The sequence below is a fragment of the Hippopotamus amphibius genome, chromosome 11 (genome assembly GCF_030028045.1).
Source record: "Hippopotamus amphibius kiboko isolate mHipAmp2 chromosome 11, mHipAmp2.hap2, whole genome shotgun sequence".
NCBI classification, from domain to species: Eukaryota; Metazoa; Chordata; class Mammalia; order Artiodactyla; family Hippopotamidae; genus Hippopotamus; species Hippopotamus amphibius.
In genome coordinates this window covers 73,405,827-73,423,397 of record NC_080196.1, presented here as the reverse complement: position 1 = coordinate 73,423,397, position 17,571 = coordinate 73,405,827, and the positions used below count along the sequence as shown (strand labels likewise).

The following is a 17,571-nucleotide window of genomic DNA, read 5'->3' as shown; positions in this document are numbered from 1 at the left end:
GAAACCAAAAAGAAATTTTGCAGCTGAAAAGTACAATAATTGAAATGAAAAATTCACTTGAGGGATTCAAAAGCCGATTTGAGCAGGCAGAAGAAACAGTGAACTCGAAGATAAGAGAACAGAAATTACTGAGTCTGAGGACTAGAAAAAAAAAAAGATTAATGAAAAGTGAACAGGACTTAATGGACCTGTAGGACACCAACAAGCAAATCAACATATGACTCACAGGAGTCCCAGAAGAGAGAAGGGGGTAGACACAGTATCTGAAGAAGTAACAGCCAAAAACTTCCCAAATTTGATCAAAGACATGAATGTAAACATCCAAGGAGTTCAATGAACACCAAGTAGGATGAAATCAAAGAGATACACTATATAATCAAACTTAAAAAAAAACAAAGGCAAACAGAATTTTGAAAGCAGCAAGAGAGAAGCAAATCATCACATACAAGGGATCCTTGATAAGACGATCATATTTCTCATCAGAAACTTTGGAGGCCAGAGGCAGTAGGCAGACATATTCAAAGTGCTAAAAGAAAAAACTGTCAACCAAGAATCCTATATCTGGCAAAACTGCCCTTCAAAAGTGAGAGACAAAGACATTCCCAGAAAAACAAAAGCTAAGAGTTTGTTACCACTAGACCTGCCTTGCAAGAAATGCTCAAAGGAACCCTATAAGGTGAAATAAAAGGACACTAGACAGTAACTCAAAGAAATGATTTCAATAAAGGTAAATACATAGGCAATTATAAAAGCTATTATTACTGTAACAACGGTTTGTAACTGTACTTTTTATTTTCTATGTGATTTAAGACTAATACATTCAAAGAAAAAAATGATTAGTCTAAAAGCTAGTATTATTGTTACTTTGATATGTAACTCCAAATCTTGTTTTCTACACAAGAGAAATGCATTTAAAAGTATTATTAGTTTTGGGAATTCCCTAGCAGTCCAGCGGTTAGGACTCCATGCTTTCCTTGTTTAGGGCTCAGGTTCATTTTCTGGTTGGGGACCTAAGATCCCACAAGCTGCGTGTCATGGCCAAAAGAAAAAAAAAGGATTATTAGTTTATGTTTTGGGGCACACAGTATACAAAAATGTAATTTTGTGAAATCAACAACCGAAAGGGGTGGGGACAATACTGTAAAGGAGCACAGTTTCTGTATGTTTTTGAAGTTAAGCTGGTATAAATTCAAATTAGTGTTATAACTTTAATACATTAAATGTAATCCTCATGGTAACCCCAAAGAAAAAAGCTATATACAGTATATGAGAAAGGAATTTCAACATTCCAGTACAAAAAAGAAATTAATCAGGAAGAAGACAGTAATATGGTAAATGAGGGACAAAAAAGTGATAAGACATACAGAAAACAAATAGCAAAATAAGTCCCTCCTTATCAGTAATGACTTCAAATGTAAATACATCAAAATCTCCAAAGACAGAGATTTGCAGAATTGATAAAAATACATGATCCAACTATATGCTGTTTAGAAGAGACTCATTTTAGATCCAAAGACACAGATTGAAAGTGAAAGGATGAATAAAGATACTTCATGCAAATGGTAAACAAAAAAGAGCAGGAGTGACTATATTAATATTAGACAAAATACTCGGGGACTTCCTAGGTGGCGCAGTGGTTAAGAACCCACCTGCCTATGCAGGGGACATGGGTTCGATCCCTGGTCCAGGAGGATCCCACATGTCGTGGAGCAACTAAGCCCCTGCGCCACAACTGCTGAGCCTGTGCTCTAGAGCCTGTGAGCCACAACTGTTGAGCCCGTGTGCCACAGCTGCTGAGGCCCATGCTCCACAACCGCAATGGGAAGCCTGTGCAGCACAATGAAGAGCAGCCCCTGCTCACCACAACTAGACAAAGCCCGTGTGCAGCAATGAAGACCTAATGCAGCCAATAAATAAATAAATAAATTTATTAAAAAATACTCAGAAACAATAAAGGTTACAAGAGAAAAGACATTATGTATTAATAAAAGGTTCAATATAGCAAGAAGATATAACAACTATAAACATTTACGCATCAAATGACAGATCATCAAAATTTAAGAACTGACAGAATTGAAGGAAGAAATACTTCTGCAACACTAGTTGGAAATTAACACTCCGCTCATAACAATGGATATGGCAACCAGAGAGAAGTAAGGAAACAGGGGACTTAGCACAATAAACCAACTAGATCTAACAGACATACACAGCTCTACCCAACAACCGCATACACATTTTTTTCAAGTGCATACAGAACATCTACTAGGATAGACAAAATGTTAGGCCACAAATTAAGTCTCAATAGATTTTAAAAAACGCGCTGTAAAATATCTTTGCCAACCACATGGGAAGATGTTAGGAATCAATAATTGAAGGAAAAGTGGGAAAGTCACAAAATTATGGAAATTAAACAACATACTTTAAAACAACCAACTGATTAAAGAAGAAATCACAAAGGAAATTAAAAAATACTTAGAGATGAATGAAAATGAGTACACAATACACAACTTATGGGACACAGCAAAAGTAGTGCTAAGGGAGAAATTTATAGCTGTAAAACCTTACAATGAAAAACAAGAAAGACCTAAAAACAACAACCTAATTTTGCAACTTAAGGAACTAGAAAAAACAAACTAAACCCAAAGTTACCATAAGGAATAAAGTACAGGTGAAGCTCATTTTATCACACTGCAGACATTGTGGGGTTTTTTTGTTTGTTTTTAACAAACTGAAGGTTTGTGGAAACCCTGCGCCAAGCCAAGTCATTGCATCATTTTTTTCAACAGCATTATTTTTTAAGGCATATACCTTTTTTTTTAAACAGACATAATGCTGTTGCACACTAAGACTACAGTATAATCATATCTTTATGTTTGTTTAGTTGATAGTTTCACCTTTTCTTTTTCAGAGCTCATTTAAACTCAGATTTTCAAGGTCTGCTATTAGGGAAATGCCATAAACATAACAAACATAAACATCATCTACTCTCAGAAAAAACATAACTTTCATATGCATTGTGAAACCGAAAAATTCATATGATTTGCTTTATTGCGGTGGTCTGGAACCAAACCTGCGATATCTTCAAGGTATGCCTGTAATAAAGACTGAGGAAGAAATAAAACAATGACTAGAAAAACAGAAAAATCAATGAAACCAAAAGTTCGTTCTTCAAAAAAACCAAACTGACAACCTTTAGCTAGGTCAAGAAAAAGAGAGAGAACACTCAAATTACTAAAATCAGAAATGAAAGCAAGGACATTACTACCAATTCTACAGAAATAAAAAGCACTATAAGAAAGTACTGTGAAACTACGTGCCAACTGAATAACCTAGATAAAATGAACATATTCCTAGAAACACAAAACCTACCAGGACTAAATCATGAAGAAATAGAAAATCTAATTAGAACCACAACTAGTAAGGAAATTGAATCAAAAATCAAAAATCTCCCAACAGAAAATCTCCCTGGACTTGACTGTTTCACTGCAAAATTCTACCAAAGAACTTCTCAAAAATTTCCGTAATTGAAGAGGAGAAAACACTTCATAACTCAATCCATGAGGTCAGCACTACCTTGATACCAAAGCCAGACAGAGACATGACAAGACAATTACAGAGCAATATCTCTTATGGACACTGATGCAAAAATTCTCAACAAAATACTAGCAAACCTAATTCAGCAGCATATTAAAAGGAGTATACACCATAACCAAGTGGGATTTTTTTCCTGGAATACAAAGATGGTTCAACATATGAAAACTGATCAATATAGTACATCACAATAACAGGATGAAAGGGTAAAAACACATGATCATCTCGACCAATGCAGAAAAAGCATAACATCCTTTCAAGATAAAAAAACAAAACAAAACTAGGAATAGAAAGAAACTACCTCAACATAATAAAAGCCTCATATGAAAAACCCACAGCAAGCATTTTCATTGGTGAAAAACAAAAGCTTTCCCTCTATGATCAGGGACAAGGAAAGGATGCTCACTTTCACCAGTTCTAGTCAACGTAATACTGGAACTTCTAGTCAAAGGAATAAGGAAAAAAAAAAAAAGAAGAGGAGGGGAGGGAAGGGGAAGAGAGAAGAAAACATATCCAGACTGGAAGGGAAGAAGTAATCTGTAGATGATATAATCTTGTAAGCAGGAAACCCTAAAGATTCCACAAAAAAGCTATTAAAGGGAATCCCCTGGCAGTCCAGGGGTTAGGACTCTGCACGCTCTCATTGCTGAGGGCCCTGGTTCAATCCCTGGTTGGGGAACTAAGATCCCACAAGCCACACAGAGCAGCCAAAAGAAAAAAAAAAAAAAGGAAAGAAAAAGAAAGAAAAGGAAAAACAACAACAACAAAAAAAAAACCACAGAAAAACAAAGAAAACAAATGAAGGCTTTACCATTAAAAAAAAAAAGCTGTTAAAAATAACAAATTAATTTCAGGACATATGAGGATACAAAGTCAACACATAGAAACCTGTTGTGGGACTTCCCTGGTGGTCCAGTAGTAAAGAATCCGCCTTCCAATGCAGAGGACGTGAGTTTGATCTCTGGTCCGAGAAGATCCCATATGCCACAGGCCAACCAAGCCTGGGCACCACAGCTACTAAGCCTGCACGCCACAACTAGAGAAGAGAAAACCCACACACCAGAACTAGAGAGAAGCTGGCACACCACAACTGGAGAGAAGCTGGCGCACCACAACTGGAGAGAAGCTGGTGCACCACAACTGGAGAGAAGCTGGTGCACCACAACTGGAGAGAAGCTGGCACACCACAACTGGAGAGAAGCTGACACACAACTGGAGAGAAGCTGGCACACCACAACTGGAGAGAAGCAGGCACACCACAACGAAAGATCCCGCATGTGCCTCAATGAAGAGCCCGCATGCTGCAACTAAGACCTGATCCAGCCAAAAATACATAAATAAATAAATAAATCTTTAAAAAAAAAATTCAGTTGCACTTCTATACAGTAACAATTAACAATCTGAAAAAGAAATGACAAAAACAATTCTATTTACAATAGCATCAAAAAGAATAAAATACTTAGGAGTTAGTGTGTGCCTGCCTGGCATCTTATCCATGCTCGGATTGTCTGGGCTTTGTGCTAATCACATTGCTGCACGTCCATGTTTTGCTGCCTGGTCAGCTGAGGGTACTCATACCACTCTGCACAGGTGTTCTGCTTCCACCCACCCTTGAGAACTAGAGCTGGGCCTCTGTGAGCTTAGAAGCAGAACAGGAAAAGCAGCCTGCTATACCCCTACCAACCCCTGGCAGCCAGGGGCCCAGAACCCTGGCCCCTTCAGTGAGCTATCAGATAACCAGATGTTCCCAGCTGGTTTCCACTCATATCCCCTTGAGGGGGCTCTTAAAACTCTCAGGGAAGCCAAACTCGGACTCTAACTCAAAGACTGATTTTCAGATTTTCAGAGCAAATTTTTCTGGGAGGAGTCGTCAAACAGTGACCATAATGCCCTTTCTTCATACAGCTTGTTGACAGGCATTCATATTAATCACCTCTGCATTCATCTGTATGTGCATACTTATTAAAATAATACATTTCATTAATCATTTAAAAAGTTTAACAATACTTGTATTCATTGTAGTCCTATTTGTAAAGCAAAAAAGTTGAACAATGTCCATCAGTAAAGACTTGTTCACATAGTTGAATACTATGAAACCATTAAAAAGGCTGTAAAAGAATTTCTAAAACTATGGAATTGCAATGTATCGATGTTATTAGGTCGATGGTTCCAATATAACAATCTCTATATAGGTTTTACATATTCACAGAAAGAGTGAGAAATACATCAGGATGATAATGGTGGTTACTCCTTGCAGTGAAATTACAAATGGTTTTAATCGTCTTTTGATAGTTGTATTTTCTACTTTCCCTACAATATAAAGGCATTTCTTTATAAGAAAAAGTTATTGAAGATAAAATAAAAAATCTTCTTGTCAAATTAAATGGACATTTTATCACAAGTGATTTTTTTTTTTAATATATTTTTGGTCAGATAAGTATATTAAACAAGAAGTGACAGTCTACCTTTGCTGGTATAATACACAAAAAAATTTTCATTTAATATCCTTTTCCTGCTTTTTAAAAATGAATCAAAGAACATCTGAAATAAGTATACTAGAAGTTGCTTAATATCTTGGGTTCTCACTACATTGGGTTTACAGAAAAAAAAAATTTTTTTTTAAGTTTTTCAACTTCTGTAAAATAAATATGAAGAGGGTAAAATTAAACCTATTATCTACTTAAACACTCCTCTGTAACATCATATTAAGCACAACAGCTGCTCATTAGTGCTGGAATTGGGATTAAGAATTACAGCTTTTTTAATGGTTTCATAGTATTCAACTATGTGAACAAATCTTTACTGGGACATTTTAACTTTTCTGCTTTAAACAGGGCTACAATATACCCACCAATGACAGAGACCACTGCAGGCACTGGAGGTATGATGTTGGACAATACAGTCCCTGCCCTCCAGACAGGACAGACATGCACACAATCATACCAACACGTGCCAAGTATAGGCTGTACAGAGGACAAAGGGAGTGATAGCTCTTTACCTGAATCAGTGAAGGAAGGAGTCACAGAGAAAATGAAACTTAAGCTGGCACTTGAATGATGAGGTCACCAAGACCAGCAGAATGAAGAAGCTTTCCAACCCAGATGGAGAACTCTTACAACAGAAACAATCTTGGGTGAAGATGTGATTCTATTTGGTCATGGTGAGTTTGAGATTCCTATGGGAAACAGAGAGGGAGATGTCCAATAAGCGATCAGCAAATACCAGCCTGAGCAAAAGGAAGCAGTTCTAGGCTAGAATTAAAATGGTGGGAGTTATCAGCACATCAGTGGTCATTAAAATCACAGGGGTAAATGAGACCTCTCACTGGGAGAAGACCAACACTGAAGGGGAAGGAGGCCAGTGACTATGGTCCAGCAAGAAAGGCCCAAGTGTGGACAGGGCACAGGAGAGGGCTGCAGCACTGAAACCAAGAGGGGAGAGAGTTTCAGCAGTTGGATGGGCGTGAAATGTCAAAGGAAGAACAGAGACAAGGCCTGAAAATGCCAACTGGTTTGGCAACTAGGTCACTGATGAACTCAAGAATACTTAAGTAGAAACGACAGAGGCAAATAGATGTGGGTAGACTGTGTACTGAAAGTGGGATGATGGGGAGAGAGTGCAGCAGATTCCTTTAAAGCAACCTCGTTTTAAAGGGCTGATGATAGCCTTCGGTTTTCGGATATTAGATACCTGAGCATGTTCTTAGGCTGTGGGGCAAGAGCCAGGAGAAAGGAAAAGCTTGAAAGACAAGAGAAAAGAGGGATAAGCGATGAAAAAGATCCTAGAGGGGCCTGAAATAGGTGAACGAAAAGCCCAAGGGAAGGATTAGCCTTAAAGAGAAGAAGCACCACACTAAGGCCAGAGGCAGGGCAGAGGGTAGTTAAGGAGCTGCTGGGGAGCTGGGTTGAGCTCCTTCCTGGATGACGCTGCCAGTTTCCTAAGAAGAGAAACAGATTCTTAGGCACCTTAATAGACAAGACAAGTCTTACAATGAGACAATGTTGGGGGGGCGGGGGTAAAAACAGTAAATACATAGTTTGAAAATTAAAAAGGGAACAAGGCCAGTTAAATTTCACCAAGACAGAAAAATAAAACTCTAGTTCCTCTGTGCCTAAATCCCAGACGTATTCATTTTCACACAGGTGCCTGTTTGATTAAAAAATATTCTTAAAGCAATTCATTCTCTCCTTTTCAAAGCAATTTACCACCATGTCCATTAAAACTAGCTATTCTATCTGCAGGCTGAGCTGACTCTAAAGGTTTGCCAATTGTAAAACTTGGGACTTAGTCAAATAAGCAAGACCCTGAGGATAAATTCCAAAATGCAAACAGGCATTTTCAACACTTCTCCTTTATAAACTTCTATTACTTTAGAAAGGAGTGGCAGGAGTTGGGCTGACACTTTGCCCTATCTCCCCTTAGAAACAATTTTACAAAACTATGTATACATTTAAAATTTACTTCAATAAACAAATTACTTTGTGTTAGGAGCAGAAAATAGTAAAAACACAATTTTATAGCAAAATAACTTCCCAGTGGCTCTAATACCAGGTCAAAATAGCACAACTCCAAAAATATCTGTAATTTAAAGACCAAATAAACTTCTTAAAATGCTAACTGTACTAATTAGACCAGTAAAACAAATCATTATGTTCCTTTCAGCCATGCTGCAAAGAAACTAAAAAGATGTTCCAAACCAAGACATAAACATTTATTTTTTTCTTCATCCGAGAACCATTATAACTAAAAGTCCACTGCCATCTATGTGGACCTGAAGATTCAGAATGTGATACATCAATGGTACCTAAATCTTTATTCCTTAGGTCGGCATCTAGGTAGCCAGCGCAGGCTAGGAAGGTGTCCAAAGTGACATCCACAAGAAGCTTCAGTTTCCTCATCACCACCAGGGCCAGCATCACTTTCTCCATCTCTACTATTACAGTGTCACTATCAATAATCACCACAGTCCAGGCATTGTTCTAAAGTTTGGTGACACACTAATGAATAAAACTAGGCCTTACATTGGGATAATTTATATTTTACATTATATATTTCTATATTTTTAACACATATAGTATATATTAATACATATTTATTTATATTTATATGTATATATTATACATATTTTATATATATATATTATATATATATATATATATAATATATATATATATATATATATTTTACCCCCCTGGCCATGCTGTGCAGCTTGCAGGATCTTAGTTCCCCAACCAGGGATTGAACCTGGGTCACGGTAGTGAAAGTGCAAAGTTCTAAGCACTGGACCACCAGGGAATACCTGATAACTTATGTTACAGAGAAGTCAACTGTACAAATAAATTACTATCCACATTTCTCAAGAGGTCTGACTTGCCATCTCCACTCCCAATCTCAACTAATCCCCCTCTTAAACCTTCACAGCACCTTATTTTTGCCACAGATGTCAGTTTGCAGGTGTTCATGTGGTCATTTCTTTAGCTCTCCCTACACTACACTGTAAACTTAATTAGAAAAAGGGTCCCACGTCTATTATGTGCCCCACTACATTCCTAGTACCCAGCAAGGTGCCTAGAACACAGCAGGCAACCAAATATTAATTAAATGGATGGACTGATGAACGTGGACTTAGCTTTTCAAGAACAAAGCAGTCAAGTCTACCAACAGGAAGGCCTAAGAGTAACATGTTCATTAGAAGTGGTACACCTTTATCCAGTGACCAAAAAGTGAAGTTTTTTTTTCCTCATATGCCACAGGAAATAAAATCATACCAAAAAAGGAAGACCTTTTTAAAATATACCCTCTAGGATTACTGAGGATTATCACTCCTCCTTTAATTTGATACATCTCTAATTTATAAATAATTTGTGGTTAACAGTTAACTTTAGAAAAAAATAGAAAAATCAAAGAATCCAAATTCAAATGTTGAACAGATGTTAAAAAACATTCTTTGGACTCATGAGAGCTTATTTTAGAAAAGCACTATCTTTGATGTTCAAGCCAAGAGAAAGACAAGTAATCCCTTAATGCATTTTACGAGACCAGATTTGAGCCACATCCCATCAGCACACAAAGTATTTTTCAGTATCATTTTGTGGATGTTTTCAGCCACTCTTTTCACATTTATGCAATTTCAAACTGTTTTTAAGATTAATTAATTAATCTTAATGGCCAAGAGAATGTTTTGAAGGAAACAGCTAGTTAAAAACATTCTGAGCTTCAAAAACTAGGAGATTAGAGACCATTTTGCCTTATGTTTCCTCTCCCCCAAGGTCCACTGGGGAAGCCAAGCTCCTTATTGTAAATTATTTTGTGGAAAGCAAATTTCTGTTGTGTTGTTGTGTAAACACTGTACATTACCTAATTAAACTGGTCCCCATACCTGATAATCCACGCCACTAAACCCCCATTCATTACAGTGGGTAAATTCTGTGGCTCTAACAACTCTGAAATCTTGGCAGATACCCTAAAACTTGTAACTTAAAGGGCAATCAAGATTCAACTCAGTCAGCAGTCTATTACTTTACAAGCTGAACTGCTACTTTTCTTTACTATTTCTAAAGAATCAAAGTAGAAAATTCCTAGAGAAATCAAAGATAGTGAAGTTCAACAATCAGAGCTAATTTGCTTGAGTACCTGAAACTCAAATGTTAAATGATGTGTTCTTTAACAGAATTCTTAAAGGTATCTGAAAAGTTAAAATTCAAAGCCATCCAGGCTAACTTTATTCGATCATACACAGAGCAAAATTTAACATCAGGAAAGTATGGTGATTCCTCCAAAACGTAAGCACAGAATTACCATATGATCCAGCAATTCCACTTCTGAGTATATGCCCAAAAGAAATGAAAGATGGGACTCCTGAAAGAGATATCTGCACATTCATGATCACAGGAGCATTCTTCACAACAGCCAAGAGGTGGAAGCAGCCCAAGTGCCCACTGGCAGATGAATGGATAAGTAAAATGTAGTATATACATACAATGGACTATTAATCAGTCTTAAAAAGGAATGAAATTCTGAAATGTGCCACAACAATGATGAACCTGAACACATTATGTTAAGTGAAATAAGCCAGACACAAAAGGACAAATATATGACTCCACTTATATAAGATACTTGGAGTAGACAAATTCACGCAGCCAAAAAGTAAAATGGTGGTTAATAAAAGCTGGGATACTGATGAACCTAGTGATGCTAAGGTAGGAACAGAGATGCAGAAGTAAAGAACCGACTTCAGGACACAGTGGGGAAGGGGAGGCTGGGACATAGTGAGAGAGTAGCACTGACATATATACACTACCAATTGTAAAACAGATACCTAGTGGGAAGCTGCTGCATAGCACAAGGAGATTGGCTTGGTGCTTTGTGACGACCTAAAGGGGTGGGATAGGGAGGATGGGAAGGAGGCTCAAGAGGGAGGGGATGCGGGGATATATGTATAAATATACCTGATTAACTTTGTTGTACAGCAGAAACTAACACAACATTGGAAAGCAGTTATATTCCAATAAATATGTATAAAAAATTTTTTTAAAAAGCTGGGAGAGGAGAAAATGGATAGTTAGTGTTTAATGGGTACAGAGTTTCAGTTTGGGATGATGAGAAAGTTCTAGAGATGGAGAGTGGAGATGGCTAGTGTAGAGTATACTTAAAAATGGTTAAAAAGATAATTATATGTATTTTACCACAATTAAAAAAAAAAATGAGGCGGTTCAGTAATTAAGTCTCTGATCCTCCACTGCAGGGGGTGTGGGTTCGATCCCTGGTGGGGGAACTAAGATCCCACATGCTGTTCAGAGTAGTCAAAAAATTTAAAATTAAAAAAAAAAAAAAAAAAATGAGGAAGCATCTGAAATTTGGCTCTAACAATTGAGAAATAGCTTTTGTAATATTAACAAAGCCAAAGGAAGCTAATTATTTAAAACTCATTATGATTATATATTGTGATTTTAAAATTCTCAGATGCTGATTTTATGCTTGGTAATACATTAAAATAATATCTGAAGTATAATGTATACTTCAGTATACAGGAATTTCAATAGTGAGAAAAATTAAATATTTATGAATACATATATTTTACAAAGTCTTTAAAACAAAAAAATCTCTAGTGTGCTCAGCACTGCATTCCAAAGTACAACAGATAGCTGCTTAATGGCACATTCTTTTTCCAATATTCTCTCTCCCAATATTGTATTTTTAATATAAGGAAAATATTAAAAAATTAAAGTGACTATGTTAAAACATGGCGACAGAAATAAAACATAGTTTTGCTCTCAATCTTACTAGTTCCTCTCAAGCAATCATTAAGTACTTTTATGGGATCATATATTCCTTGGTGTGTGTGTGTGTATACCTATTTGGACATAGGCATTATACAAATATGTACATGTAACACTATGAAATTTGTGATAACACAAATAATTAAATGCATTTTTTCTTGGTTTAGAAATTTAGCCTTGGTAGACAGATTCACTGATTTTAGAGATGAAGATACTGAAAAGCACAAAGGTAAAGTTACTTGCCCAGGGTATGGCTTTACTAGCCACAACCAGAATCTAGAATTTCTGATCAAGGGGTGAAATATTATTAATGCTATATATTTATAAAACGCAATTCAGCCTCTAAAGGTCTCTGATTCTAGTCATTGTTCATGTGTGAGCACTGAGGACGCTGAATCTGAATTATAGCTTAATCTCCTCATTTTAAGAAGATTTACTAACTGAAATGAGATATCCAAAATATGGCAATTTACGGAAAATGACAGTAAATTTTAAAGAAGCACTTCCCTCTTTTTTAAAAAATATGAAATCAAATTAAAAATCACTTAATTTTCAATTCAGTGAAACTTTTTAACTTCAACAGGACCCTATGTCCTGATAAACAGCATCATCTCTTTTGCAGGAGAAATGATAGACACCTGGCTATAACTGCAATGTCTTACCGCAGTTTGTAAGCCACTGAAATCAATATAAACTGCCTACACCACATTATTTACTTTATATTTGACTTATTTACATTACCTTCTCTTATACATATTCATTACATACCCACAATGACTTGGATGCCATACAGATATAATAAAGAACAAGCCTACTTGCTGCCTATTTATTATTTTACTTTATTCAGTCGAAAATGTTACTGTTTAACAAAACTGTTGAAGGTTAAATAAGCTTCATGGCCTTGCTTATGAAACTGTTTAAATCATAGGTTGCTATACATTTTATCTGCTTCAATAACCAAGAACTAACACTCAGATTTGAATGTGATCTGAATATGAACTTCATAGATTCTACTGTTAATAAATAGTTAATAAAAACTATTAACTATTGTTTCAAAACAGGTTGGGCCCATAGAAGCAAAGTGCAGAGAAGTCCACAAATAAGATAAATACAGTTTTAGAAAATGAAAATACTCACCAACAAGGAGGCTGATGTACTGTTACTTTCCAATGATAAAATTCCTTAAATTTTAGATAAAATGTATTTAAATGTTTCCCATTTTTATTTCACATTTGAAAATTATCTTCCAAGCTTAATGAAACATGTAATAATACTGACCTGTTACCCACCATATGGCCAGAAGTTTCTCTTTAAAAGAAAACTTTAAACAACAAAGTAAAAAAAAGCGATTACTTTCCACTGTCACATGATAGGAAACTGCACAGTTAAAAGCCACTTTCACTGTATAGTACAGTACTTTTCTATTTGCTGGCTGATGAATACACAACTCAGAAAAAGTTAGTGACCTAGTATATCCTCTTACTGTAAGCATTAAAAAGTATTTCTTATAGTTGCCCACCTTATTAGTGGATAAGGTCAGGTAAGAGGAAAAAAATCCAACACTTCTAGGGGTCAAGAACATCCTATAAGATACTTCTATGACACTATGATCATCAATATACTGTATTCTGTACAGAATGCAAAAGACTGTCTTTTCTGACACATCATTAATGAATTCTCCTGAGACTGGTAGAAACTGGTGCCTATACTGCTAACACCTGTCCTCCTTCTAGGAACTGGGAAGAATTGACAAATCAATAAAATTCTAATTACCACCAGACTTAGCTTAACCACTTCAAATTTCTTACATGTGTTTGCTCTCTCCACCTTATTAGTTAAGCTGAATTCCACTTTCTACTGACTGCTTTTCTCAGTGAATACATATAATGCACAAAAGCTTAGCTCCTAGTAATAATAAGAGGTAAGAAACTGCCAAAGTGTCAAGGCTGAGGTATTATGATTAAACACAGATGTGTCTAAGTAAAATAAAGCCACATGAAGAAAAAATCTGTTAAACAGACATTGCACCATGTTATCAAGCAAAAGAAACTGGCTGTATTTTTCTACCTCGTTGCTGGTTCAAGTATCATTTCCCTGTGCTTTGGGGGAAGAGTGGGAAAGCAATTTTTACAGAAATAACATCTAGCTGCTCTGAATTACAGGTGTAAGTGCTGTGCAAATAACACCTGCAAGGCTGAGGAGCCTCCAGAGACAAGGATTAGCCACCCCCCCCCCCCCACCTCCCACAAATGTCTGCTGATGAACAAGGAGATATTTAGCAAGTGTCATCTGATAAACAGACCCTGGCTAAACCCTACACTGATACACAGCAACTGCTTCAGATAAGTCTACTCAACTTGCAGCAGTTAACTCCTATGTTGCATATCAGTTGCTCAGTCCTGGGAGAGTTGCTCTGCCTGGGAGAAAAGAAAAAGATAAATTTGAGAAAGTAACGTTACTGACAGTTTTCTCCTCCCCCCCGCCTCCCAGTAGATTGTAGATAGAGCCCCTAGTTTAGAACTTGGGGATAAAAAGAGGGTGGATTTTTTAACTGTTCTGTAATTAATACAGAGACCTTAAAATTTTCAGCTGGTGAATTCAGAAATTATACCTATGCACACTGGCTGCAAAAAATTCATTGCCTCAGAGTCAGAACGCGAATACTGTTAAGCCATCAAAACAAAAAGTAGTTTCCAAATTCTGAGTCAAGAGGTGAGGATATTCCAAACTCTATATCCAGAATGCATCAATTAAAATACTATGGCTGAGATTTTTCAAGGAAAACACACTACTGATTTTAAAGCTGATTTCATTGCTATCAACTACCCACAAAAGCCTAATCGCTAAATCTGCAACAGTCTAGTTGAAGTTAACTTAATATCATATGCCAACAGGTCAACTTGACAATACAATCTGCATGAAACAAAGACTTTCACAACTGAAAACTAATATTAACTACATCAGGATAACGCTTTTCAACGCCTCCTGCCAATCAGCAGGGCCACCGGGTAACTGAATAGTTGTTTCTATTGTGCAGCTGCAATCTTTCACACTGTTTCTGAATTCCTCTGACAGTCTTTCAAGCTAATCGAATTAACCCCGAGGTATACTGTGAGAATGGTCACGTGGACAGCTCGTGACTTCCACTCTGAAGCAATCCTCAGGCTAGTGGGAAACTAAAAGTTGGGATGCACACCTCCAAGTACCGAGAAAGGACGCAGCTGATGACTTAGTAGGGAATGCGTGTGGCACCAGGACGAAGTCCTAGCACCACAGTGAAAATGCAACAAATGCCATCATCTCGCTACTTGTAACAACTAACTTCCTTGCAGCGCTGGAGCAGCCAGGGACTTCGGGGAAGCCGAGCTCTGGCTCAGAGCCCGGCACGGCCAGGACACGACCCTGACTGACCATCCTCCGAGACGCGCGGAGGACGCGCCCTCACCCCCCACCACGCGCGGACAGACCTCCCCCCAGCACCAGGCAGGGGAGAGGCCGTTCGCACGGGAACCGGCCTAGGAAACTGACCTACGCGGTCACCCGGGCTCCCAGAGCTCCCGGGGTGGGGACCACAACGGCAGGCTCCCCGTCTGCCCGCCTCACGCCCAGGAAGCGGCCGTCACCTGGCTCACACTCCCGGAAGACTCGCGGCGCAGCGGAAGTTCGGTCTCCAGGATCCCCGCGCCGGGAACCGAGTGGAGCGCGAGGCAGCCGGGCACCACGCCACGAGGTGGTGCCGCCCCTCCGCGCGCCCGGACCCACGAGCACGCGCGCCCGCGCGCGCCCGCGGTATTTACGCCAGACCCGAGAGGCACGTGACCGGCGCGCGGGCCTCACGCGCGCTCCGCACCTGGCCCCGCCCCCGGCCCGGCACGTCCCGCCCTCAGCACGCTCCGGTCCCGCCTGGACCACTGAGGACAGTTCCAGGCTTTGCCAACCGCAGCCAGGAGGGGCAAAGCCTTCGCGCTCCTCCCACCACGCTTCGACCCCATAGAAGGATGGACCTTCCTTTGACCAGACCGAGGAGCCTGTGGCAGGGAGAGGAAGCCCGGAAGCCAAAGTAAACGTGAATTCTGGGTTAATGCTCTGGTAATTTGTTATTAAACCAATACGTCACCCAGCTGCCCAGATTTTTTTTTTTTTGCTGTGCTTGCGACTTTACCCATGGGAATTTAATTGGCAGTGTAAATTAGCTGCACCTCTTTCTCTCTTCGAATGTCAAGGAAGTCTTTAACTGCTAACAGGTGTAAGCAAATAAGAAGGATATGAGTGAGGTATGCTTAAAGAGAGGTTTTAAAAATTTTCCTTCACTTCCTCCCCCCATCAGATAGAGCAGTTAACACATAGTCTATAATGTGAAGGTTCAGACTCTAGTGTCATTACACCTTTAAAAAAATGCATAGCTGAAAAAGACAAAGGAAATTATAAGCATAGGGGAAATTTTTCAACTTTCTTGTATTTTCCAATGTATTTAATGAACATGTTCTTTTGTAATGAAAATTAATAAATAGGTCTTTTTAAGGGACTGTAGGTTTTCAGTCGTCTAGAAACATGTATTGAGAACATATTACAGGCTGGTTGGTCATTGCACTACACGTGATACATGACGTGGCAGATCTTTTGGAATGTCTTTGGAGAACACAAGCAGCCTTGCTTATACATCCCAGGCTAGCATCATCTTTTATCAATTAAAAAAAAAAGGCACTTGAAGAGCACAGTACTTCGGCTGTTAATTGTGGTAAGTAAGGCAGTAATACTTGCCTCACAAAGAAGAAACCTCAGAGCTTGTTTTCTAAGGATACTGAGTTATCTTTACAGCCAAAATTAAAATTGACTACCGAAATAATGTTCCACATGATTCCACAAAAGCCTTCATTCTCACTAACATGATTTAATTGCCTAAATTCACTACTCTTTTTTTTTTTCAATTTATTTTACTCTCTTCTCGAGCTTGTAAATGAAAACACATCCTAGCCAATAGGAGGATGAAAGTAACAGCAGGTAATTATCATGACTATCAGTAAAAGAAGTTCTAATCTTGATAAGACCACTCATTGTACATATTTTTACAGGAGTCTCTTTGATATGTATGTAAACAATCTTTAGGAAAAGATATCTCTTTGGCATTTTTATTTCTGACTAGTACAGATGAAAACACAACAAGGGTATAACAATTCTTATCGTAGAACATGGCTGTCCAATGAAGCTTTCTGCAATGATGAAAGTGTTCTATTATTCTATCTTGTCCAATACAGTAGCCACCAGCCACATATGCCTACTGAGCTCTTGAAATTTGGCTAGTGTGATTAAAGATTTGAATTTTTAATTTTATTTAATTTTAATTAATTTTAATTTAAATAGCCATCTGTGGCTAGCAGCTACATAATGAATAGTGCTGTTCTAGAACAAAGCAATTACTATATTACCCCCAACTGTGTCATAGTCTCTTTTTAGAAACATTTGGCAGACATAGAATTTCTGGAAACAATAAGTATTTTCTCCAAACTCTTTTCTGAGCTTGTGAGCAGGTAGATATTTTAACTTTGCAGATGGAGCATGTTAAATTTATTATGTCACCCTTATCTACAATGCATGTAAGTAGGAATAGATTTGGTAGCTCTGGACAAATAGAAAAGGGATTTGGGAGTAACTAACCCTTTGCCCTGCCATTCTCAGGCCTGTGTGACCCAACTGAAAAGTT

The 17,571-nt window shown here is 38.0% G+C and overlaps 1 protein-coding gene across 4 annotated transcripts in view; it reads right to left on the bottom strand.

The window, feature by feature from the left end:
• OSBPL1A (oxysterol binding protein like 1A) overlaps positions 1 to 15,620 on the bottom strand; it is a 218,925-nt gene extending 203,305 nt beyond the window's left edge. For 2 of the 4 annotated variants that reach the window (XR_009047972.1, XM_057698858.1), the window contains exons 1-3: positions 13,149 to 14,113; positions 13,008 to 13,051; positions 6,590 to 6,766 (exon numbers count right to left, since the gene is read on the bottom strand). The gene's annotated coding sequence lies outside the window, so the exon portion shown is untranslated. Of the gene's footprint in view, positions 1 to 6,589; positions 6,767 to 13,007; positions 13,052 to 13,148; positions 14,114 to 15,398 lie in introns of those variants that run through there. The other 2 variants (XM_057698860.1, XM_057698859.1) reach the window with 2 other exon arrangements.
• Between the last annotated feature and the right edge of the window lie 1,951 nt (positions 15,621 to 17,571).